The sequence below is a fragment of the Pleurodeles waltl genome, chromosome 3_1, assembly GCF_031143425.1.
Source record: "Pleurodeles waltl isolate 20211129_DDA chromosome 3_1, aPleWal1.hap1.20221129, whole genome shotgun sequence".
Classification (NCBI taxonomy): Eukaryota; Metazoa; Chordata; class Amphibia; order Caudata; family Salamandridae; genus Pleurodeles; species Pleurodeles waltl.
In genome coordinates this window covers 945,036,335-945,062,494 of record NC_090440.1, presented here as the reverse complement: position 1 = coordinate 945,062,494, position 26,160 = coordinate 945,036,335, and positions in this window count along the sequence as shown.

Here is a 26,160-nt window from a genome sequence, read left to right as displayed (position 1 = left end):
TTGTGATGTTCACACAGTGGGACAACTGCAAGAGTAAGAGTCAATTCACACACATTGACACATAGGCATTGAGTCACTTTATTGATTTGCGTAGCCTTGCTATCCTCTCTTGACGCAAAACATGCCCAAACTGGGTAATACCTATTTGTATTCCACACATTTGGCCATCTATTGCGTCAGTGAAGAGTGCAAATCCGGTACAACAACTAGAGGATCATGGTCTGCAGTAGCATGATCTGTCACATGTGCCCATACACTGGAATGCACAATGTTGATGCAATCAGCCTATCTCTGTATGTCACACAAGTCATGTACTATTAAAAATGAGAAATGACCCAAACCCAGTCAAAGACCTAAAATTTTGACGCATAATCTTAAAAAAAGACGCATATGCATCAATAAATTACGCATATGCGTCGAAAAATGACACTCATTGCCATGAAACATCCATTGGCACTGAGCGGTAATTCCCACACTGTACCCCATGAAATTGGTTAAGTATGAAACATATTTGAAAATATGGATGCAGGGTTATTTCTAAGCATGTGCATCAAAAAAAAAATGATGCACAGACTGTAAGCGTTATAATATTTTGACGCATAAGAATAAAAACGCCCCGCATTTGAGGCAGGAAGTGATGTAATAGGACATCCTGTTTACAGAATGGGTACAATGGGTGTACTTTCACTTTCACTTATTTCCTGACTGTGTGGCTGTTTTGACTTGTCTCTTTTTTGTGATTTTGTCTCCTGTGTGGTCTTTAAATTGTCTTTTTGTGTTTCCTAAGTATCTGTGGTATCCTGTGTAAGTGTATTTTTTGTCATTTCTGCTGTATAAATTTGTCTTTGTACTGTTGGGAGTCTGTTGTGGGTAGTGTTAGTTTGGGGATAGTTGGGCTGTTTTCTGGTAATTTTTTTCATTTCCCTCTCCTACTTTCCCTTCATTCTCCTCTGTACCCTTTAATTCCCTTTTTTTTGTGCAAGCATGTTGGGTAGGCCTCGTCTTGGCATGATGGGAAAGAAGGAGCTGGCTGGAATTATTTGGCTGGTGTGCCACTTCCTACCCTTAATGATTGAGGCAGGTGGGCGTGTGATACAGGGGTATCACACAGAGGCAAGGAGGCTCCGGTGGGCAAAGGTCCTGTACCATCTCAAGCGAATCTACAACACACCGCGCAACGACCACCAGCTGAAACACCGTTGGGCTGACCTGGTTGCCCGGGAGCAAGACCTGCTGGACCACCTGGGGATTGTGATTGGTGAGTACAAATCAGAGTAATGTGCACATTTAAATGCTCTGTAGTGACAGTAGCAGATTTGTTCATATGCTGCAGGCAATGTTTTTGGACATGTGGAATGCAAGTTAACCATACAGATGCCTGTGAGCTATACAATAATTCCAACACATTACCATCATTTGTTGACACAACAGCTGCACTAACTTACAAAACACAACAGGAGCCTGTAAATTAGTGCTGCCTTCACGTCAATAGGTGATGCAAATGTGGCTCTAACATATGTTTTATGCATGGTCTGTGAGTGTACCAGGAAAGACATGCTTTTAATCCAGATATTCTCAAGAAACAATGTGTCCCTCAATTTTTTCGGATACATGTCTGAACTGGATTCTGACACATACGTAACAAGTTATAGCTGACCTCAGGTAACATCTCAGACTGATATTCGGACTTTGTTGTGGCACAATTAAAATAGGGATGGATGCCAAAAGTAATGCACCTGGGTTCATAGCTCTATATTTGGTGCAACTTACCATAGCTGTGGCACATAAAATGAAGCAAATGATACAAATTGAGGGGTAACAACTGTCCCTGGCCCTCTGTACATTGTCCCTGTGTGTTTTATATTGGTCTTAGTCACAATAGCTGGGTGAGTGGTAGTGCAGTCCTCAAGGAAAGTGGCTTTGCATGTCTCTCATGGATACACATGATGAGAGGAGTACACTCCATGAATGAGTCTGCAAACAAATGATGGAGCATGTTTGCCACCACATGATAGTTAGGGCCACTGCATGTGTGCAGATATGTGTGTATCACTCACTGGACTGTACACGTTTGCAGTGGTATGACTTTCTGATTCAATCTTACATATAGTATTTGTATTTGGAAGTGCTGTATAGTGCACAGACATTGAGCACATTTCTCCCTTCCATGCTTTACAGGTGGACCTGCCCCCTACACTATCGGAGAGGTGGCTCGATTTGCGGACCCAGACATCTCCAGTAAGTGTTGATATTTCTGTTCTGTGTTATGTTTGCTGCTGTTGTGTGATTGACTCCTGTGTCTAGGACACATAGCAAGGTGTGATGCGCTGGTCAATGATTTAATATGTTCCTTGAGTGGAGTATCATTGGGTAGGCCTCGTCTTGGCATGATGGGAAAGAAGGAGCTGGCTGGAATTATTTCGCTGGTGTGCCACTTCCTACCCTTAATGATTGAGGCAGGTGGGCGTGTGATACAGGGGTATCACACAGAGGCAAGGAAGCTCCGGTGGGCAAAGGTCCTGTACCATCTCAAGCGAATCTACAACAAACTGCGCAAAGACCACCAGCTGAAACACCGTTGGGCTGACCTGGTTGCCCGGGAGCAAGACCTGCTGGACCACCTGGGGATTGTGATTGGTGAGTACAAATCAGAGTAATGTGCACATTTAAATGCTCTGTAGTGACAGTAGCAGATTTGTTCATATGCTGCAGGCAATGTTTTTGGACATGTGGAATGCAAGTTAACCATACAGATGCCTGTGAGCTATACAATAATTCCAACACATTACCATCATTTGTTGACACAACAGCTGCACTAACTTACAAAACACAACAGGAGCCTGTAAATTAGTGCTGCCTTCACGTCAATAGGTGATGCAAATGTGGCTCTAACATATGTTTTATGCATGGTCTGTGAGTGTACCAGGAAAGACATGCTTTTAATCCAGATATTCTCAAGAAACAATGTGTCCCTCAATTTTTTCGGATACATGTCTGAACTGGATTCTGACACATACGTAACAAGTTATAGCTGACCTCAGGTAACATCTCAGACTGATATTCGGACTTTGTTGTGGCACAATTAAAATAGGGATGGATGCCAAAAGTAATGCACCTGGGTTCATAGCTCTATATTTGGTGCAACTTACCATAGCTGTGGCACATAAAATGAAGCAAATGATACAAATTGAGGGGTAACAACTGTCCCTGGCCCTCTGTACATTGTCCCTGTGTGTTTTATATTGGTCTTAGTCACAATAGCTGGGTGAGTGGTAGTGCAGTCCTCCAGGAAAGTGGCTTTGCATGTCTCTCATGGATACACATGATGAGAGGAGTACACTCCATGAATGAGTCTGCAAACAAATGATGGAGCATGTTTGCCACCACATGATAGTTAGGGCCACTGCATGTGTGCAGATATGTGTGTATCACTCACTGGACTGTACACGTTTGCAGTGGTATGACTTTCTGATTCAATCTTACATATAGTATTTGTATTTGGAAGTGCTGTATAGTGCACAGACATTGAGCACATTTCTCCCTTCCATGCTTTACAGGTGGACCTGCCCCCTACACTATCGGAGAGGTGGCTCGATTTGCGGACCCAGACATCTCCAGTAAGTGTTGATATTTCTGTTCTGTGTTATGTTTGCTGCTGTTGTGTGATTGACTCCTGTGTCTAGGACACATAGCAAGGTGTGATGCGCTGGTCAATGATTTAATATGTTCCTTGAGTGGAGTATCATTGGGTAGGCCTCGTCTTGGCATGATGGGAAAGAAGGAGCTGGCTGGAATTATTTCGCTGGTGTGCCACTTCCTACCCTTAATGATTGAGGCAGGTGGGCGTGTGATACTGGGGTATCACACAGAGGCAAGGAGGCTCCGGTGGGCAAAGGTCCTGTACCATCTCAAGCGAATCTACAACACACTGCGCAACGACCACCAGCTGAAACACCGTTGGGCTGACCTGGTTGCCCGGGAGCAAGACCTGCTGGACCACCTGGGGATTGTGATTGGTGAGTACAAATCAGAGTAATGTGCACATTTAAATGCTCTGTAGTGACAGTAGCAGATTTGTTCATATGCTGCAGGCAATGTTTTTGGACATGTGGAATGCAAGTTAACCATACAGATGCCTGTGAGTTATACAATAATTCCAACACATTACCATCATTTGTTGACACAACAGCTGCACTAACTTACAAAACACAACAGGAGCCTGTAAATTAGTGCTGCCTTCACGTCAATAGGTGATGCAAATGTGGCTCTAACATATGTTTTATATATGGTCTGTGAGTGTACCAGGAAAGACATGCTTTTAATCCAGATATTCTCAAGAAACAATGTGTCCCTCAATTTTTTCGGATACATGTCTGAACTGGATTCTGACACATACGTAACAAGTTATAGCTGACCTCAGGTAACATCTTAGACTGATATTCGGACTTTGTTGTGGCACAATTAAAATAGGGATGGATGCCAAAAGTAATGCACCTGGGTTCATATCTCTATATTTGGTGCAACTTACCATAGCTGTGGCACATCAAATGAAGCAAATTATACAAATTGAGGGGTAACAACTGTCCCTGGCCCTCTGTACATTGTCCCTGTGTGTTTTACATTGGTCTTAGTCACAATAGCTGGGTGAGTGGTAGTGCAGTCCTCAAGGAAAGTGGCTTTGCATGTCTCTCATGGATACACATGATGAGAGGAGTACACTCCATGAATGAGTCTGCAAACAAATGATGGAGCATGTTTGCCACCACATAATAGTTAGGGCCACTGCATGTGTGAAGATATGTGTGTATCACTCACTGGACTGTACACGTTTGCAGTGGTATGACTTTCTGATTCAATCTTACATATAGTATTTGGTTTTTGAAGTGTTGTATAGTGCACAGACATTGAGCACATTTCTCCCTTCCATGGTTTACAGGTGGACCTGCCCCCTACACTATCGGAGAGGTGGCTCGATTTGCGGACCCAGACATCTCCAGTAAGTGTTGATATTTCTATTCTGTGTTATGTTTGCTGCTGTTGTGTGATTGACTCCTGTGTCTAGGACACATAGCAAGGTGTGATGCGCTGGTCAATGATTGGATATGTTCCTTGAGTGGAGTATCATTGGGTAGGCCTCGTCTTGGCATGATGGGAAAGAAGGAGCTGGCTGGAATTATTTGGCTGGTGTGCCACTTCCTTACCTTAATGATTGAGGCAGGTGGGCGTGTGATACAGGGGTATCACACAGAGGCAAGGAGGCTCCGGTGGGCAAAGGTCCTGTACCATCTCAAGTGAATCTACAACACACTGCGCAACGACCACCAGCTGAAACACCGTTGGGCTGACCTGGTTGCCCGGGAGCAAGACCTGCTGGACCACCTAGGGACTGTGATTGGTGAGTACAAATCAGAGTAATGTGCACATTTAAATGCTCTGTAGTGACAGTAGCAGATTTGTTCATATGCTGCAGGCAATGTTTTTGGACATGTGGAATGCAAGTTAACCATACAGATGCCTGTGAGTTATACAATAATTCCAACACATTACCATCATTTGTTGACACAACAGCTGCACTAACTTACAAAACACAACAGGAGCCTGTAAATTAGTGCTGCCTTCACGTCAATAGGTGATGCAAATGTGGCTCTAACATATGTTTTATGCATGCTCTGTGAGTGTACCAGGAAAGACATGCTTTTAATCCAGATATTCTCAAGAAACAATGTGTCCCTCAATTTTTTCGGATACATGTCTGAACTGGATTCTGACACATACGTAACAAGTTATAGCTGACCTCAGGTAACATCTTAGACTGATATTCGGACTTTGTTGTGGCACAATTAAAATAGGGATGGATGCCAAAAGTAATGCACCTGGGTTCATATCTCTATATTTGGTGCAACTTACCATAGCTGTGGCACATAAAATGAAGCAAATGATACAAATTGAGGGGTAACAACTGTCCCTGGCCCTCTGTACATTGTCCCTGTGTGTTTTACATTGGTCTTAGTTACAATAGCTGGGTGAGTGGTAGTGCAGTCCTCCAGGAAAGTGGCTTTGCATGTCTCTCATGGATACACATGATGAGAGGAGTACACTCCATGAATGAGTCTGCAAACAAATGATGGAGCATGTTTGCCACCACATGATAGTTAGGGCCACTGCATATGTGCAGATATGTGTGTATCACTCACTGGACTGTACAAGTTTGCAGTGGTATGACTTTCTGATTCAATCTTACATATAGTATTTGTATTTGGAAGTGTAGTATAGTGCACAGACATTGAGCACATTTCTCCCTTCCATGCTTTACAGGTGGACCTGCCCCCTACACTATCGGAGAGGTGGCTCGATTTGCGGACCCAGACATCTCCAGTAAGTGTTGATATTTCTGTTCTGTGTTATGTTTGCTGCTGTTGTGTGATTGACTCCTGTGTCTAGGACGCATAGCAAGGTGTGATGCGCTGGTCAATGATTGGATATGTTCCTTGAGTGGAGTATCATTTTTTTTCCCATCTTTGAGTTGGGCAATCATTAGCGTATAGTCATAATTTGTGATTGTAGGGCAGTCCTGTAGGCAAAGCCATGTGAATAGGGATGACATTTGTGGATAAAATTTAAATTCAGAAAATGTAGTAGAGGACCATATTTGTGATTTAGTCTGCAAGTCAGACCCTGATTCTCACAGAATAGGGATGCCAAAGTCTTACCCACAGACTTCAGCTTCCCTATTCACTAATGAACATGTTTGACTGTATGTTTGACTTCCTAGCAGCATGTAGCTCCACATGTAGTGGTACGAGTATGAGGCACTTGAGTACAATGGCGTAGCTGTGCATGCATCTCATGGACAAATGTGTGCTTGCATCTATCTGCTTGTTGTAAGTCATGTGTTACTGGTATGAAATGATGTTGACAATTGTCTGCATTTCCAGACATAAGTGTGGATGGGATTGTCCACGGTTTGGGTGTATCCTAGTTGGACATCCTCCTTACCTATGGTGGGCTGCCCAAACCCGTGTACAGCTGTCCAAAGCTTACTGGGTGTCCTTGATGTTTGAAAGTATTTGTTGCTTGTCCACTCCCTCCTCAGGCACAGGCATAGGGTTGTGAAAAGTGTACCTATGACTGATGATCCAAGTTTAGTACATAGACATGTAAATCTGTAAGTCACTTCTCCACAACTAGGATACCCACTTATGATTAGCAACTGCATTCTATCCTGGCAATTCCATTTACAACTCGAAGATCTTGTGGCCCTTGATTGTCATCAAGAAGATAGTCATTAGTTGGCCTGTCACTGGTGGAGGACTTGCAGCATTGTTTTTACGTGACAAATGGCTGAACAATGATGCATAGGTCATTCAAGTTGTTACCCATCTTTTAGAGTTTTGCTGTGCTGTTTGATAGGACATGTGTAGGCTGCATTGGCATGTACTTCCACAGGGACAATATGATCTGTATGATGATATGGGCTGTTAAAGGTACATTAGATGTATTGCCTGATTAACTTCTGGAGCCATATCACACAATGAAGTACCCAATGTTTGTTTTTCTATTTGTTTTAACAGCTGCCAATATGAATCCCATCCAGATTCTGGAGTTTCAGCGCAGGGCGATGCATTACCGCCACATTCTGGATGTGGAGTCGGGGTTCCGCAACATGGCAAGGTGTTATTGCCATGAAAGAGCCTCCGGAGTGTGGAGGGCATTTGCCCAAGGGGGCCCTTCTGTGTCCACCACACCCACCACCACCAGCACCACCACTTCCACCCAGGTGGCACCAACCTTAGCAGGCACCTTTGCAGGACCATCAACCTCCACTGCTGCAGGACCTGTCGCAGCACCACCTGCACCTCCTCCGACAGGCATGGCACCAACAAGGGGACATACTTCTTCAACTGGCACCCAGACAACCCCTGCTGCAGTCATTGACCCAGCAGATTTTCAGCAGATGCAACGGAACTTGGACCATATGTTGAGGAAAATGAACAGGCTACAGCAGGATGTGGCACAAGTAAATAGGAGGGTGCGTGCCATTAAAAAGACCCTGCGAAGGGCGAACTTGTAGACAATATACCCTCAGCCATGATTCCCTCCCCTCCCTCCTCTCTCCTTGTTGTTTTAATTAGTGGGTTTAGGGGGCTTAGTGTAAGATTAGTATAGGCTGTTAGTTTCGTTAGTAGTAGTGGGTGAGGGAGTGGGGGTATGATACTTTTAATATCTGTTGTTTACTGTGTGTGTTGGATGATGTTGGGGTTTTGGGGTTTTAGTATAAGATAGTATGTGTTTAGGTTAGTATACGTTGTCCTCCATGTGTCCCGTCTTATAAGGGGGGTGGGGGGTTGATGTTTAGATCATTTCGTTAAATGTGATAAGTAAGTTTAGCTTAGGTTAGTTAGGGCCAGTTGTGGGTAATGTGTAGTTAGGATAGGTTAGGTTAGGTAAGGTGTTTCCCCTGCTTTTAGCTTCTGTTTTTACTGTTTAATAAATATTTAGGTACTCCTTTACATTATGTGTCACATGCTTGGGGATCAGGGCCTTGGAATGAGTGAACAGTGTCTCTTTTGTATTAGCTTTTATGTCCCATGCTGCAACCAAATCCCAACTGAGCTGTTACATTGGCAGCTACGCCAAAACTACTTTGCTAAGATTCTACCATCCATTGCACCCACCATTCACGGTTACTATGGATCCCAAAGTGTTGTTAATTTTGGATGTATGTTTTCAATCTCACATACTTTGCTACCAGAATTGGTATTGAGGACACTGTGTTTAGTCTGCCTGCAGCCTGATGTCCAAGCGAATCCTTATAAGGTGAGTGGTAGTATGCTCTCATGTAGTATGGTATACATAACTCACACCTATCATTTGTTACAATATTCAGCCCGGTTACATATTTGTATGTAAACTTATACACATCCATTCATGCAGTATGGTGTGTGTTAGGTAAAATTTGGGTCAAATGTCACATACATAAGTTTTGGCTTGAAGAAAAATTTGAAGGAAATAATTTTTGACTTAGACATCCCTTGAGGCAGCGTTATTCTGTCCAACACAGCATTATAGTGTATCGTTTCAATTTTCCTCAGAAATAACCCTCAGGAAGGGCAGATGATGGTACAATCCAGACCACTGTGCATAGTTATCAGCCAACATTCTTTCAGGTCAGGTGTATTGACAATCTATAATCATTGACCTGAGGTAAACATCACTGATCTACCTCACGGTTGATGTGTCACATTACGCAGAGACAAAGTTGTTGTGTAAGTACTATTTATTAGAAAGTGCTGTAGTGCTCTATGTACATTGTTCTTAATTGGGAGTCCATTAGTGTCACACCTTCCATTGTGATCCTACACAAGTGTAAAAGGACATGTCATTGGACATGCTAGGGTGTAGTGTCATACAGTGCAGAGGGACAGGATTTGCCAATGAGTTAGTGAGAAACAATCACAGGGCAGGGTGACAAGATAAACAGTGGGTGGAAGAACAGTGTTTGAGTACAGTTGTTGCAAGACTGGCATGTTACAAAGCACAAGACCTTGGCAATAGGTGGCCATGTGGCAGGGACTAGTGCTAAGGGGTACTCTTACGGGTGAAGGTGATCTGTTCCACGTCTTCATCTTCTGATGTGTGTGTTGTCTCCTCTGCCCTTGGTGGTGGTGGTTGTGAAGGGGCAACACACACCTCAGTGTTTGAAGACGTGGAGTCAGACATCCCGGTAGCTGCCAACTGTGGGGCTATTAAGCGCAGTACTGCAACAAGGAGGAGCTGCTGGTTCTGAAGAATAGCAGCCACATCACTGTGGTAGGCAGCCAGGTCGGCCCTGAGGGGTTTAATATTGCATTTGTGCACGCGTTGACAGGATTGTTGTTGTAGGTGTTGTGTCAACTGTATTTCAGCTGTGCTGATTTCCTTCAACTTTTTTTCAAATTCAAGCAAGATAGATGTTCGCCATTGCATGGCTGCAGCCTGTTCTGCAGTTGGCATCATGCACGAATGCACCCCCTCTAGGCTGGCTGCCATATTTTCCATCCCCACCCGCACCTCCTTGGACAGCTTCCGCTGTACTCCAACTACAGTTCTCTCAAAGCTGGTGTCAGTGTTGTCAGAGTCCTCAGCTGTGTTGGAGCTGGCAGGTCGTACAATTGGGGTGGTGGGTGGGTCCTCTGTGATGGCTGCTAGTTCTGTGCTCCTCCTTGTGACTGAAGGTGGGGTCTGGAGGGTTCCAAGGACATCTTGGAGGGTCTGCTGGCTGATGTTTCTCAGCTTGTTATCCATGTCATAAGGGTAGTCTTGGACAGGCAGATCCGCAGAAGAGCCATCGTCCTTTGCAATGAGATATGGTATGTTAGAAATTGGGCTTTTGGTTGGCAGTCAGGTTACCCTCTGTCCAAGCAAGAACCCTCACTCTAGTCAGGGTAAGTCACACCCAATCCAAAATTAGCCTGTGCCCACCCTCTGGTAGCTTGGCACGAGCAGTCAGGCTTAACTTAGAAGGCCATGTGTAAAGTGTTTGTGCAATAAATCATACAATACCACCATATAGCACCACAAAAATACACCACAAAGTGTTTAGAAAAATATATCATATTTATCAGGATACTTGTAGGTCAAAACGAATAAAGTTGCAATGTGAATTTGTAAAGATATCACTGAAAAGTGATATAAAGGGCCTGATTACGACCCTGGCGGTAAAAACCGCCAGGGCCGTGGTCCACGGGAGCACCGCCAACAGGCTGGCGGTGCTCCTTTGGGCATTCTGACCGCGGCGGTACAGCCGTGGCCAGAAACGGAGAGTCGGCGGTGTACCGCCGGCTTTCCGCTGCCCAGGGGAATCCTCCATGGTGGCGCTGCTTGCTGCGCCACCATGGGGATTCCGACCCCCATACCGCCATCCTGTTCCTGGCGGTTTCAGCCGCCAGGAACAGGATGGCGGTATGGGGTGTCGTGGGGCCCCTAGGGGCCCCTGCAGTGCCCATGCCAATGGCATGGGCACTGCAGGGGCCCCCGTAAGAGGGCCCTACTTAGAATTTCAGTGTCTGCTTAGCAGACACTGAAATTCGCGATGGATGCTACTGCACCCGTCGCACCCCTTCCACTCCGCCGGCTCCATTCGGAGCCGGCTTCCTCGTGGAAGGGTGTTTCCCGCTGGGCTGGCGAGCGGCCTTTTGGCGGTCGCCCGCCAGCCCAGCGGGAAACCCAGAATGACCGCTGCAGTCTTTTGACCGCGGTACGGTCTTCTGGCGGTTCCCGCTTGGCGGGCGGCGGGAAGTGTCTTAAGTCTTTAAAAAGCAAACAAAGTCTCTTTCAAGTACAAAGTACCTGGTTTGGAGTAGAAAATCTCCGCAGAGGGCCGCGGAAGAAGAGATACGTGGAAAAATGGTGTGTGCGTCGATTTCTCCCCAGCACACACGGACTTGCGTCGTTATTTATCATGCGGGGAAGTCGTGCGTCGTTTTCCGGCACACGGACAGTCTCTTTCTATGGATCGCGGGGATTACCAGATGGCCCGGGTCTGTGCGTGGATTCTCCTGCTTGTTTTACGGCTGCGTGTCGTTCTGCGGGGCTGTGCGTCGAAGTTTCGCTCTCACGGCAGGCGTCGCGTCGATTTCTCCTCTGGAAGTCGGGCGGCGTTGTCCTTGCGAGGCCGTGCGGCGAAGTTCCGGTCTTCCCTAAGGCAGCGCGTCGATCAGCGTCGGTGTGCAGCGTTTTTCTCGCCGTGGAACAAGCTGTGCATCGAAAATGTTGGCGCACGAAGCGTCCAAGTGAAAAAGAGAAGTCTTTTTGGTCCTGAGACTTCAGGGAACAGGAGGCAAGCTCTATCCAAGCCCTTAGAGAGCACTTTCACAGCCAGACAAGAGTTCAGCAAGGCAGCAGGCCAACAGCAAGGCAGCAGTCCTTTGTAGAAAGCAGACAGGGGAGTCCTTTGAGCAGCCAGGCAGTTCTTCTTGGCAGGATGTAGTTTCTGGTTCAGGTTTCTTCTCCAGCAAGTGTCTGATGAGGTAGGGCAGAGGCCCTGTTTTATACTAAGTTGTGCCTTTGAAGTGGGGGTGACTTCAAAGAGTGTCTAAGAAATGCACCAGGCCCCCTTTCAGTTCAATCCTGTCTGCCAGAGTCCCAGTAGAGGGTGTGGCAGTCCTTTGTTTGAGGGCAGGCCCTCCACCCTCCCAGCCCAGGAAGACCCATTAAAAATGCAGATGTATGCATGTGAGGCTGAGTACCCTGTGTTTGGGGTGTGTCTGAGTGAATGCACAAGGAGCTGTCAACTAAACCTAGCCAGACGTGGATTGAAGGGCACAGAAAGATTTAAGTGCAAAGAAATGCTCACTTTCTAAAAGTGGCATTTCTAGAATAGTAATATTAAATCCGACATCACCAGTCAGCAGGATTTTTTATTACCATTCTGGCCATACTAAATATGACCTTCCTGCTCCTTTCAGATCAGCAGCTGCCACTTCAACAGTGTATGAGGGAAGCCCCAATGTTAATCTATGAAGAGAGCAGACCTCACAGTAGTGTAAAAGCGAATTTAGGAGTTTTACACTACCTGGACATATAACTACACAGGTACATGTCTTGCCTCTTACCCACACAGCACCCTGCTCTAGGGGTTACCTAGGGCACACATTAGAGGTGACTTATATGTAGAATAAGGGGAGTTCTAGGCTTGGCAAGTACTTTTAAATGCCAAGTCGAAGTGACAGTGAAACTGCACACACAGGCCTTGCAATGGCAGGCCTGAGACAAGGTTAAGGGGCTACTGAAGTGGGTGGCACAACCAGTGCTGCAGGCCCACTAGTAGCATTTAATCTACAGGCCCTAGGCACATATAGTGCACTCTACTAGGGACTGATAAGTAAATTAAATAGCCAATCATGGATAAACCAATCAATAGTACAATTTACACAGAGAGCATATGCACTTTAGCACTGGTTAGCAGTGGTAAAGTGCCCAGAGGTCAAAGGCCAACAACAACAGGTCAGAAAAAATAGGAGGAAAGAGGCAAAAGGTTTGGGGATGGCCCTGTCAAAAAGTCAGGTCCAAAATGGTACAATTAGTGTGTCTGTGTTGTGGGATTTGTTGTGGACATGAGGGCATGGGATTGAATTGCACTCTATGCAGAGAATGTCTTGCTGTTAGATACTGGGCCCCAGCCCACTATCGCCCAGGTTCTCCACATGCTGGAGGTATTTGGTGAGACTTCTATCCTCCCGGTGAGTTGGGAACATTACACAGTATTTCTTCTGTGGGGGAAGCCCCTTTTTGACTGCAGGAAAGGTGACTGTACCCTTCAAGTACAGTCGGAGTGTAAATACCTTGCCATGTACATAACAAGGGACCCAACAAGATGTTGGGAACCGAGCCATCTCCCACTCCTCGGAAAACTTTGATCCTGTATGGATAGTTGGAGCAAGCTGCCACTTTCTACTCTGGAACTAGGCACCCTTTTTAATTGGACTGCCTTAACTAGTGTACGTACTGAAAAATTATCCCTTTCCTGACAGATTCCTTACTTTATTGAAGTAAAAAATTAGGGGTGGGCAGAATGTTTTGTTCGGTCCACAGAATTGGCAGAATTTGAGTCACTCAGCATTACTCTTTAAAACGGAGTTCTGGCCAAATTATGCTATTGTTGCGTGACAAAATATTTCTCTCACAAGGCTCCAGAAAATGCAAGCAAGATTTGACTTCCCCTAAAGTGATTTTCTAATCCAGAGGGTCATGAGCAGTAGCGGTCAGAGAGCTGCCTTTCGAGTAGATTTGCTGTCGCTCAAGTAAATTTTCTACTCGAGTGACAGCAAAATCAACTCTAAAGGCTGTGCGCTCTTGCACAATGCATGGTGCAGTTCTTGCTGATTTTTCAGTGCTGCTCGCACTACTGGCACTAAGCTGCATGGCAAACAGCCTGAGCTCCATATTGTCCACCCGTTGGTGGAACTCTGTGGAATCTTGCTGAGTTTTTACTTAATTCTGTGGAATTCCACAGAGTGCAACACCGCATGTTTCACCCACCACTATCAGAAATCACTAGTCATTTATAGGCAGGGTGTTTCCAGAGAGTATCCTTCGCTACATGTGTGCAATCTCCCTATGAGAGGGGACTGGGTATTGCTAACATTAAGGTTTATTACTGGGAAGCTCAATTATAATAAATGACTGCTTCTTTGCTGACAGAGCAGACCTGACTGTCTGTCTTGTTTTCTTCACCTACTGTCACAATTTTATGAAGATAAGATCATCCGAGCCCTTCCATTGGTTTCCAGGCTTCTGATTGACAGTAGGCATCAGGCGCTGAAGTGGATGGGCTGGGATAAACGGATAACCAGACAACACCCTTACATTATGGGGAAAGGCCTCCTTCTGTGGCCTGACTCGCTGGATTCTGGGCTTTGGACGTCACGGGGATCTTCAAGGTGAGGGTCGTAAGGGAATATGATCATATGTAGTCCTTCAAGCAACTACAGGCTAAATTTGAACTCATAACTCTTAGTTTTTTAGATATATACAATTTCAGCAGGCCTTGGATAATTATAAGGATGATCTATATATTCTTCCGACACCAATCCAGTTGAATCAAAAGTGGCTGTGAGCAAACTGGAGTGGAAGCTAAGATGGCTGGCCCTCCGGCTGATCATACTTGCCATCTGATTCTCATACTTTTTAAGTATTTTCAAAATAATATTTAACATGCCACCTCGGCTGTTTAAAATGGGGAAATTAACAGATGACCTCTGTCTTAGATGCCACACGTGTACAGATACATTTTTTCACGTAGTGTGAGAATGCCATGTAAGTCTGTCGAATTCGTCAAGACTACAGTGTCATGCCACAAGTCAATTGGAGGTCACTGCCTGTTGATCCCTGAGTTGTTCTGTGCAGAATCATGGCTGATGATGGTGGAGAATGGCTAGCAGAAGATTTGTATTCATGGGTCAAGTACTTCCTAAGAGAGATATGGGGAGATCCTGGAAAGCTCCCATCGCCCTACCTTCTGCGGAATGGTGTAGAGGCATGGACGTTTGCGGTGGCTGAGGAGGCAAATTGTGAAGCCAGAGGCTGCGCCACTAAACATACAAAAATATGGGAAGAGTGGCTGCCTCAACTATATTCCATAGATGGAGAAGCCTTGTCATGCAATGTGCGATTGGAAGACCATGTCTGTGCTCACTAAACTTCACGATTGTACTTTTGGTTTCAATTTACCCTTCGCAATGTAGTGGTAATTCCTCAACTGAGCAGTGGATTGGGATTATGCCGCCATTATATTGGTGTTTAAGCAAATTGCGTTAAAACGCTTTAAAATCAATTGAAATACATTTTTGAAAACCCTATGCCACTTAATAGAAAGGCCATTTTCCTCACCCCTAGTAGATCTTCCACCTGCTTCATAGTAGTTCCCCTTTCTTTCTAATTAAAATGTGGAAACTGAGAGGATTGTGATCACTCAAGCAGTTTACATAATCTTTAAAGATGAAAACATAGGGGCTCAGGTTGATAAACAGAATGCCGTCTATCGTATTCCTCCCCCTTTCTCCTTAAAAGTAGAACTAAAATGGGCAAGCGGGACACAGACCTCGCTTGTAATCACACAAAATAATTCTTAATGAATAGGTTGTTTAATGCCTCCCCATAACCATCGTGAAAAAAAATTAGTCTGACCAACTCCTTCTGAATCTAAAAACCCATAACTTTTCTTCCACGATAATTAACAAGGGTGGGCATTAAAAACCTCCCCATGCCTCAGAGGATATATCTCAACATCCCTCTTGTTACATATGCATTCCAAGTTCTCATCAAGGCCGTCTATCACTCCTTTTATAAAACATTTAGAAAGATTATTATAAATGTTCACAATTACGAGAAAAAAATAATTTATCAGGATAAGTCCAATTATCTGATAATAAGGGCAACTGCAATGTTTATGCACTGAACTACTGAACCGGGACATAGACTCCCTTTGGCTCCTCTTGCGTTATATAGTTGTGTAGGGACATAGTAAGTCATATATCCATTGATATGCATACTGTTTGTAGAGCAGGTCTGTTAGAGAGCATTTATTATAAATGAAATATGAGTAACTAAATCCTAACACATAGGGGCTAATTTTGACTCCTCCGCCCTTCCAAGTCCCGCATCGGGATGACTGCCTATGCGACCTTCCCTCCACGGGCCCTATTAGCAGTTTCCTGCTGGGCCGCTGGCCCAGCGGAAAACTCACTGCAACATTGACACCGGCTCATAATCGAGGCGGTGGCAAAGTTGGGGTGCGTCGGGTGCGATAGCACCCGTCGTGCTTTCCACTGCCCGTAATTCGGGCAGTGAAAAGCGCGACAGGGCTGTCCATGGGGGCCCCTGTACTGCCCATGCCAAGTGCATGGGAAGTGCAGGGGCCCCTAAGGAGCCTCTGACGCCCCCTTTCTGCAAACCTTTGCATGGCTGTCCGACCGCCATGCAAAGGCTGGTGGAAAGGGGACTCCTAATCTGGAGGGCAGCGCTGTGGATTACGACAGCTGAGACCGCCAGGCTGGCTACTGGTGGCAACTTGACTGTGCCGGCGGTCAAACTGTGGCGTCACTGCCACGGTCATAATGTGGCGGTCGGGACGCCACAATAGCAGTGGTCTGACCGCCGTACTCGTAATAAGCGCCATAATGTGTGATAAATGGCCTAAATAGATATACTCATACTAGAAATGTAGAAAGTGCATGTTTGAAATGTGGTTGACATAGTGTCCGCCATGCCAAGTTCTATGTGAAACTATGATTGTGAAAATGTATTTAATGAATCATAACTATATGTACTGACAAAAGATGATTAATATTAATGAGCAAAACTAATGATTTGAAATTATTCTTAGAATTGTTTCATTCTTTATGCATTAGCATTACTTGAAAAGGCCTATGTTTTAGTACTTTTGCACAAGAACAGTGTTGAAATGTTATGCTGACTTCACTGAAATGCTTTTGCAAACATTGTTTATAAGACATCCCGTTGAAAGCTCACAGTGGAAATCTACTACTTTTTCTATTCTGTTCATTCTGTACTTTCTGGTGATTACATTTGAAAGTTTTAACAATTGACCTTAGTTTCTGGCAGTAAGTAATGTTAGCTAAATGTCATGTTCTGTGCTGTTTTCTACAATGTTAATATTTTGCGGAAGCTGGCAACTAGAAAGGAGCGTTAGCATGAGCATATCTTGAAGAAGAAATGAAGAAAGACCCGACCGCCACACTATGACCGTGGCAGAGCCGGTTGTAATCCCCCAGGGCAGAGCTGCAAGCAGCGCTGCCCTGGTGATTACGAGTCCCCATCAGCCAACCTTTCCATGGCGGTAAACACCGCCATGGAAAGGCTGTCAGAATGTGGGATTCTGGGGGTGCCTGGGGGCTCCTGCACTGCCCATACACTTGGCATGGGTAGTGTAGCGACCCCCATGCACCATCACATTGCGCATTGAACTGCCCGAATTATGGGCAGTCGAATACCCAACGGGTGCTGCTGCACACGTTACACTGCCACATTGCAGCCGACTCCATTAGGAGCCAGCTGTAATGTTAAGGCCCTGTTCCCTGCTGGGCCGGCGGGCATAACACTGTTTCCACCAAGCGGGAAACCCATAATAGGGCTGGCGGGGTTCAGGCCTCCTGTGTGGCCTGATGGCGGTAATGCATTGGCAGGCAGCCTCCCCCACCAGCCAATTTCATAATGAGGCCCTTTGTCCCCTTTCACAGGCAAAAGCAGCAACGGCAGAATAGCCCAACCAAGCAAAGTCACATGCAGGGGCAACACTTCTCGCCTCTTCAGCTCCTCTCCTTGGCAAAGGTTCCTCTTGATTCCAGAGGGATCTAATTTTTAGGGGTTTTGGGTCCACTACTTACACCCCTTTATGCCTTTGAAGTAGACAAACATCAAAGAAAAGTCTCTCTTGTTTGTAATATCCTGCCTTGCCCAGGCCAGGCCCAGGCACACACCAGGGGGTTGGAGACTGCATTGTGTGAGGGAAGGCACAGCCCTTTCAGGTGTAAGTGACCACTCCTCCCTTCCCCTCTAGCCCAGATGACTCATCAGGTTATGCAGGCTACAACCCTTTGTGTCAGTGTCTAGAGGAGAGGTGCAAACAGCCCACCTGTCAAACTGACCCAGACAGGGAATCCACAAACAGGCAGATTCACAGAATGGTTTAAGCAAGAAAATGCCCACTTTCTAAAAGTGGCATTTTCAAACACACAACCTAAAAACAACCTTTACTAAAAGATGTATTTTTAATTTGTGAGTTCAGAGATCCTAAGCTCCAAATTCTATCTGCTCCCAAAGGGAATCTGCACTTTAATAATATTTAAAGGCAGTCCCCATGTTAACCTATGTGGGAGATAGGCCTTGGAACAGTGAAAACCGAATTTGGCAGTATTTCACAGTTAGGACATATAAAACAAACTAGTATATGTCACACCTTAAACATACATTGCACCCTGTCAATGGGGCTACGTAGGGCCTCCTTAGGGGTGCCTCACGTGTCGAAAAAGGGAATTGTTTTGCCTGGCAAGTGGGCACACTTGCCAAGTCGAATTGGGCAGTTTAAAACTGCACACACAGACACTGCAGTGGCAGGTTTGAGACATGTTTACAAGGCTGCTCATTTGTGTGGCTCAACCAGTGCTGCAGGCCCACTAGTATTAGCACTTGATTTAAAGGCCCTTGGCACCTCAGCACACATCAACAACCTGGGAAACAGAGGCAAAAAGTTATGAGAGGCCACACCAAGGATGCCAAGCCTAACACCTATTATGTGTCACCTTAGCCTAATTTAGGTCATACGCCACAGGTCTCTTGGAAACATAGACCAGAAAACCGAACTATGAAACTTAACCAGTACTGATTATTCAATTGGCCCTTGAGTCCAGCAAGATTACAGGACATCATTTTTAACCTTCATCCAAGGTGTACCATTTGGCAAACATAAACTGAGTGGTTATAAAGACTATCCCCCTCAAGAGATGCCCCAATGGGCTTAGGCCTTAAATGGCTGAGCATGCAATACCGCCCCCCCAAAGATGCCAGTATAGACCCCCCTATAATCAAGACAATCTGATGATTTCACATGCTCTGACATCATCCCAGGCCTGTGAAAACCATCCTGTGATGTAGAATCACTATTATGAGTGTAATCAAGTCAGTCCACCTCACTGCATACACATACAGGTAGGAAACATTTTAAGCTTTCAAAATTATACCCATCAGTTTTGGGATTGCATGACATGATATTGAATGTAACATCAGCACTCCTATCACTACCCCGTGGTTTACAGAAAAAAACCTAATGGGGGGTTTGATGTGAGAGTTCAAGGTCATAGCATGATCTAATTTGAATAGTATCATGTCTACTAGCCTGGGCGATTTAAAGTTCACTACCGCACATTCATCACTACTTGATTTATTTCCTCTACAGCCCATAAAAACAAGAGTAGCATGTGATGTCAACCACCACTTTTTTTAAAGTGTTCCCATTTGTGTTTTACCTCTAACTGCACATTGACTAATACTATTGCTTTGTTGTGAAAATCCAAGATGGATCCGCTCTTGGCTTGGTCTTTAGTGGGACATGCCTTGTGCAGCAGGAAGCAGGAGCATGCTAGTTAGCACCGCTGTTCTGTGTATCACCTCCTACTGGTTGCAGGGCAATGTGGGCTGTGCAGTCCTGCCTGTCCTTAGACAAAGAAAGTGATACTTATTTTTGTCTTTAATTTGGTTCTGGAAATAAAGTATTCACTTTATTCAAAAGCATATAAATATAACAAATGTTATTGTTTGTTTTTTCTGTAGGGCCACCTTAGCCCCTGTAGGACCTTAAAGCATTACACATTATTTTTAAACAAGATTTATCCATGCATTTATGAGAGACTATAATTTGGAAACTGAACAAAGATGTCCATAAGCATACAAGGACAAAGACTGAGGGCCTCATTACAAGGCTGGCAGTCCTAAGACTGCCAGCCTTGAGGTGGCGTTTGGAACTCCGCACTCCAGGTGATCGGACCACCACATTACGACCCTGGCAGTCGGACCGCCAAGGGACCGCTTTCCACACCAGGAACATGGTTCCCGACGGGCTGATGGCAGTCGAAGTTGTGCTCAGCCACGGTGGCGCTGAGTTCAGCGTGGCCGCACTGATCACGAGTCTGATTTCTGCCAACCTTTACATGGTGGAGACCCTGCCATGAAAAGGCTGGCAGAAACCCAGTGCTGTTGGCCACAGTGGTGCCCATGCAGTGCCCACAACCATGTCATGGGCAGTGCAGGGGTCCCCCTGCCCAGCACCCTCAGAATGCACACTGTCTGATACAGCAGACAGTGCACTTTCCGAGGGTGCTCGGGCAGCCTTTGTGAGGTGGCATTAGCCTTAGCTCCATGAAGAGAAGTTTCCTAATGCTAAGCTGAGAAGTTAAGTGAATTTGGGAAATCAAGCTGAAGGTGTCTGTAAATAAAGCCTTTAAAAGGCAGAATCAATGAACCTTTAGTCAGGGAAGGAAAGAATGGATTTGCTTGTGAGTCTATCTCTTTAAGCAGGAGCAAAAAATAAGGAAGCTGTTTTCAAGAGAGTGGAAAGGGGCATTTGAATCTAACTATCTCAGCAATGCACAATGAAAACATACCATTCTCAAAAAGATGCAACATGTCCCGCGTTTCTCAGGAGGAGGGAGCCAATCAAGAACCAATCAGGATTGAATGTTCTCAGGTAAGAAGGTTCCACCCATCTTCCCCACTATCACAATGGAGGTTTCCAGCTCCACAGCCTTCAGGGTATCTCGTAGATAGATAATACATCACACTCAGTCTGTATTATTCAGCTATCAATGAAACTCATAGAGATAAACAGTTCTCACAGAAACTGAAACATTATGTAACAATCTAATGTTAGACCTGAAATAGTTAGTGTGGCCTTCCCTCAAATCTTTTGCCTCCCTCCTCCATTTTTGCTAATCACACTTTTGCTAGCCTTAGGTCTCTCTGCACTTTACCACTGCATACCAGTAATAAAGTGCACGTGGTCACCCATTAAAACGTGGTAACATAGCTTATCCCCAATTGGCATATTTAATTCACTTATAAGTTCCTGATAAAGTGCTGAAATGTGTACCTAGGGCACTGATTGTGCTACCCACTTAAGTAGCGTTTCCAAACATGTCTCAGGCCTGCCTTTGTATCCAGTGGGTGCAGTTTTACACTGCCATTTTGACCAGGCAAAATAAACTTTTTGCCAGGCCCACACCTTCCTTCTTAATACATTTAAGTCGCCCTAGCTTAGGCCTTTGACAGGCCAGATTGCAGGATGCAGTGTATTTAAAAAGTATGACATGTACTTTTAAATTTACGTTTCCCTATAGTACAAAACTCTCACATTTGTTTTTCACTATTCCAAGGCTTACATCTCTCATAGGATTGCATTGAGGTTAGCGTATTACATAAATAAATTGTAACCCCGAAATGGGAACAGTCAAACAGTTTATGTTTGGTGTCTTTGGAACTGTAATGAAAAATTCTCCCTTATGGTGAAGTTGGTATATTTATTAAAGTTTTGAAAATGCCACTTATAGAACATTGGTATTTTCCTACCTTAGCCATCTAGAGCCTGCAGCCTGTCTCTGGGTCACGACAGGGTGTAGATGGTGGTTTGGCTTTGTCTATTCCTCCTAAACAGCCACAATAGAGAATTTACCTGGTGGTGTGCCTTGATGGGCTGTTACTGGCAGGATGAAAGGACAGAACTGGGCACAACTCTACTTTCACATGAATAAGCTATGTCCTGTCTCCTCACAAGGGTCCTGGTGCTCCCTTATTGTTGGATCCGGGGAAGGAGAAGCAGGACACATGTGTACTTCAAAAGGAAACCTTTAGAAGCTTCTCCCACTTTCAAGGAGGTACAAAGTATAAATATTGGACCTCAGACCTCTTCAGTGCACTTATGGATCTATGGAGACACTGCCAGGAATAAGCACTGCTGTGATGCTGAATGGACTGCCACTGCTGGACTGCTGACCTGCTGGAATACTGCCTTTCTGTATTGTTGCCCTGTTGCCTGTCTGCCTGAGGTAGATTGATTGGACCTTCATCTGAACTCAGGACTCCCAGAGTGGTTCCAAGTGCTAGTCTGAAGGCCTCCTATTCAGGGCTACAGGGACATGACAGGCTCCAAACCACCTAAACCAGCACAACAATCCAGCTGGAGTAAGCCCCTGACTCACAAGTGGTGCCCCTCAGGTCATGGACCCTTTGAGGCTTCAGTGGAGCTGATTTGAAGCTTCTGGGGTCTTTGTGACTGAGAACAGGTTAGTTGGTGCCAAACCCTTGTCGCTCGCACTGCTTGCTAACGTGAACTTCCATCAACCTGGCCTTCCACTCTACAGCACTGACTTCTCATGAGGAGCGCTATTTCGCACGCCCTTATAGCTACATTATTTGAAGTGCAACATAAATACTTCATACATTGGCTCTAGGTTAAGCTTTACTGCTCTGTGCCAAGCTACCAGAGGGTTGAGCACAGGTTAATTTGGTGTTTGCTTTTGACTTCACTCTGACAAGGATCGTGGTTGCTACTTGAGTAGGATTTTACCCCCATCAACTAATGACCCAGTTTCCTACATCTAATTAATGAAGACAATTGCATCTTGGCTCCTGAAACAAGAGAAGGAGTGAAAGAATACAGCAGCTAAAAGTATACTTTCAGTGTTAGCATGGCAATTTAAACTGAGGCCTAAACTAACTATGGCTAACATAGCGTAAACAACACATTTTATATGTGAGTATATCATTTACAGAATAATATATATTTTCATGCAAATAAAAAAACAGCAAAGCATGAGGTCTGTTATGGAAAAAAGTAAACAAAGTTTAGAGTGAGGTATCCAAGAGCTCTACTACAGCACTAAACCTGCTTAATGTTTGAACCCTGAACAATAGACCAAGACTGTTCTCAAGCATCACTTATACACATGTGAGGGTAGCTTGTGCTCTAACTAAATTAGACTGACACCATGCAACGCTTTCTGAGCCAAGCAAAGGGCATGAACTCCATCCCTTGATATACTGGCTTTCAATGAATTGCCCGGTTAGCACAGAAAATCTATTTGCAATGCTACAAGTTGATCAGAAGTCATGTTCCTGGTTTTTGTTGTTTCAGTCTGCATCCAGGATTGACCCATATAAGCCCTATTTTGCATAGTCCAGATTTGAAATGATAAAGGTTATCTCTGTAAAGAGTAGTTGTTTGCAACCATAATTGGGAAGAGTACTCAACAGAAGTCAGACATGGGGCCTAATTACCAGTTTAGCAGTCCGTGCACCGTCGCGTTTGCGCTTGGTCGTCAGACCATTGTATTATGATGCTGGCGGGACAATAGAGCAAAGAACGCAGTGGTCCCGCCGTCACCTCCAGTCAGCACAGACCGCTGCAGTGACAAAGCAGAACAAATAGGCCGGCAGAGCCTGTGTTTCCTCTGGAATCATTATGATGTTGCACACCGCCAATGTGTATGTGGCGGTCCAGCCACCACGTCTCAGCAGGTGAAAGTGGAAAGTATAAAGGGAGCAACTCACCTGCAGGCAATGTTGCAAGTCCTGTGCCGCCATGGAGTCCATTACACACGTTCTGCAGCTGCAGTAAGTACACACATCTACCTGTGTCATTAGGTTCAACAACTGATCATTGGCCCTCGTCCACATGATATGGGGCTCACACTACGGGCACCAAGTACACGAGTCATTGTGTACACAGTTGGAGTCATTCACAAAGAATGATACAATCACAGCCATTAAACACCCCCTATGGGCAGTTCACTGACACAGCACAGCAGCACTACACAAAAACCACCAGTCTGCTGCTTTCAGGCACTGCGACAGTAAAGTGTACACAACATTGTGTCACACAACTGCAACAACACAGCAACATTGCATCTACCAGTACAACTGACACCCTCACATTGCACACATGCCATGGACTGTCGTCAGATTGAACACACATCTGTATGGATGTGTTATAGAACACAATAACCCTTCCCATGAAACACCACTGAAATGGACCCACACATCACTCACATTGCAACACAATGGAAGGGCAATAGGATGCACAATAGTTTGAGAGACAAATATACACAGCTCACTATGCAAACAATACCTGCACAATAGGGAGGGGGACATAAGGAGAAGGATGCTGCACTGGGACACATTACACTTTGCACATGCCCCTAAAACAACATTTGCACAGGAACTGGCCCTTGAGGTATCTCCGGGACAAAAAATAGTAGAGCCAAGTACCATACATACTCAAGAAAGCACATACACAGCAGCAACAGTATGGGCCATACATTTAGATGAAGTAGCTGCATGGTACACACAGCGAAATGGACACATGCACAGTCAAATGGAAAGGAAGCTGGCACATTTGAGCACCTTCCATGTCAGGACAAACAAAACTCTAACTTCCACACATGAGACAAATTTACAATCCATAGCAGGGGACACAAGATGAAATACTTACCAGACCAAAGAGAACACAATGCAATGACACCACTATTCCATTAACAAACACTTATCCATACAGTCCATATCTACCCTGGTCCTGCGTGACACCAGCACAAAGTCAGATTTAGCTAAAAACAGAAAATGGATCAGCAATCATGGTGAAACACACATAACTGTAGGCACAAAATACAAGTTACTAAGGAACAACATAAAGGTAGCAAAGGAATTGCAGCACACAATTGTACCCAAAAAACAATGTGTACCCAAAAAACAACTAATTGGATTATTTACTTGATAATCTTCAGAACAAAGGCAATTGGCCAGTTAATGTCCATGAACATGGTTGTGCCCAAACTTGACTCAACTCACTGCCAGGGATCTTCCACAGGAAGGGGCATCACGAGGGCAGGATGGCACCTCATGGATCATCCTTGGGTGGGGGTGTGGGGTCAGATTTGGGATGGGTGGGTTTGGGTGTGGGTTTGGGAGGCTTCCACTGTTTTTTGGTGGGCTTCTTCTTGGGTGAAGGGGTATGGGTGCTTGCGGGGGATCAGATGTGACAGGGGAAGCCGTTGATCTTGAAGCAATGGGTTGTAATCTGGGAGGGGGCCTCTTGTGTTTGGGAGAGGGTTTTGAGGTCAAATGGGAAAAGGCAAGGTCGAAAAGGAAACTCTCCTTTGGAACACTGGGAAAGTCATCAAAAGGGTTTGAGGATCTGGGTGTTGATGTATTGTTTGGGTGGTTTCTGTTGCATGTGTGAGTGTGGGCATTTGTGTGTCTTGGGCGGCTTGGAGGTGGAGGTGCTGGGTGATGGAGTACTGGATGTGTGTGTGTATGTTGGAGTGGTGTCTGTGGGTATGGTGGATGTTGTGGATGTTTGTATGTTTGCTGGGGTCGTGTCTGCAGGTATGCTGGATGTGGTGGATGTTCGTGTGTCAATTGGGGTGGTGTCTGTGGGTATGCTGGATGTGGTGGGTGTGTCTGTGTGTGCTGGTGTCTGTGAGTATGGTGGGTGTGGTGGATGTGTTACTGGCTGTTGTGCTGGTGTCTGCATGTATGGTGTGTGTGGTGTGTTGGTCTGTGTTGGTGGTGTCTGTTGAAGTGGAGACTCATGTCATGTTTGTGGGTGTATGTTGAGTGCCTGTGTGACGGTGTGTGTGTGTTGTGTGTTTCTTGTGTGATATGGGTTGCTTTTGTGTGTTGAGGTGGGTGCCTGCAGATGTGTCTGTCTGCTTGGGATAGGTAGGGGAATAGGGGATATGGATTGGGAAGAGGGAGGCAGAGTGGGGAGGCATGTGGGGGGGTGACTGGATTCCATCAATGAGGAGGCCTGAGCCTCAAAAGATCTCTGTAGGCCAGACATGGCACTATGAATGCCTTCTAGGAAAGCATTGGTCTGTTGAAGTTGGCTGTCCAAACCCTGGATGGCATTCACAATGGCATTCTGTCCTACAGGGATGGTCCTCAGGAGGTCAATAGCCTCCTTACTTAGGTAGCAGGGGCAACAAGATCTCCTGTCACAGGCAGAGGTGCCTGTGGAAAAGAAGACCACCACCATCTTGGGTGAACAAGCAAGGGCAACTGGGTGGGGAGAAACATGGAAGGTGGCGATAAACTTGGGTTGGTGGGAAAAGATGG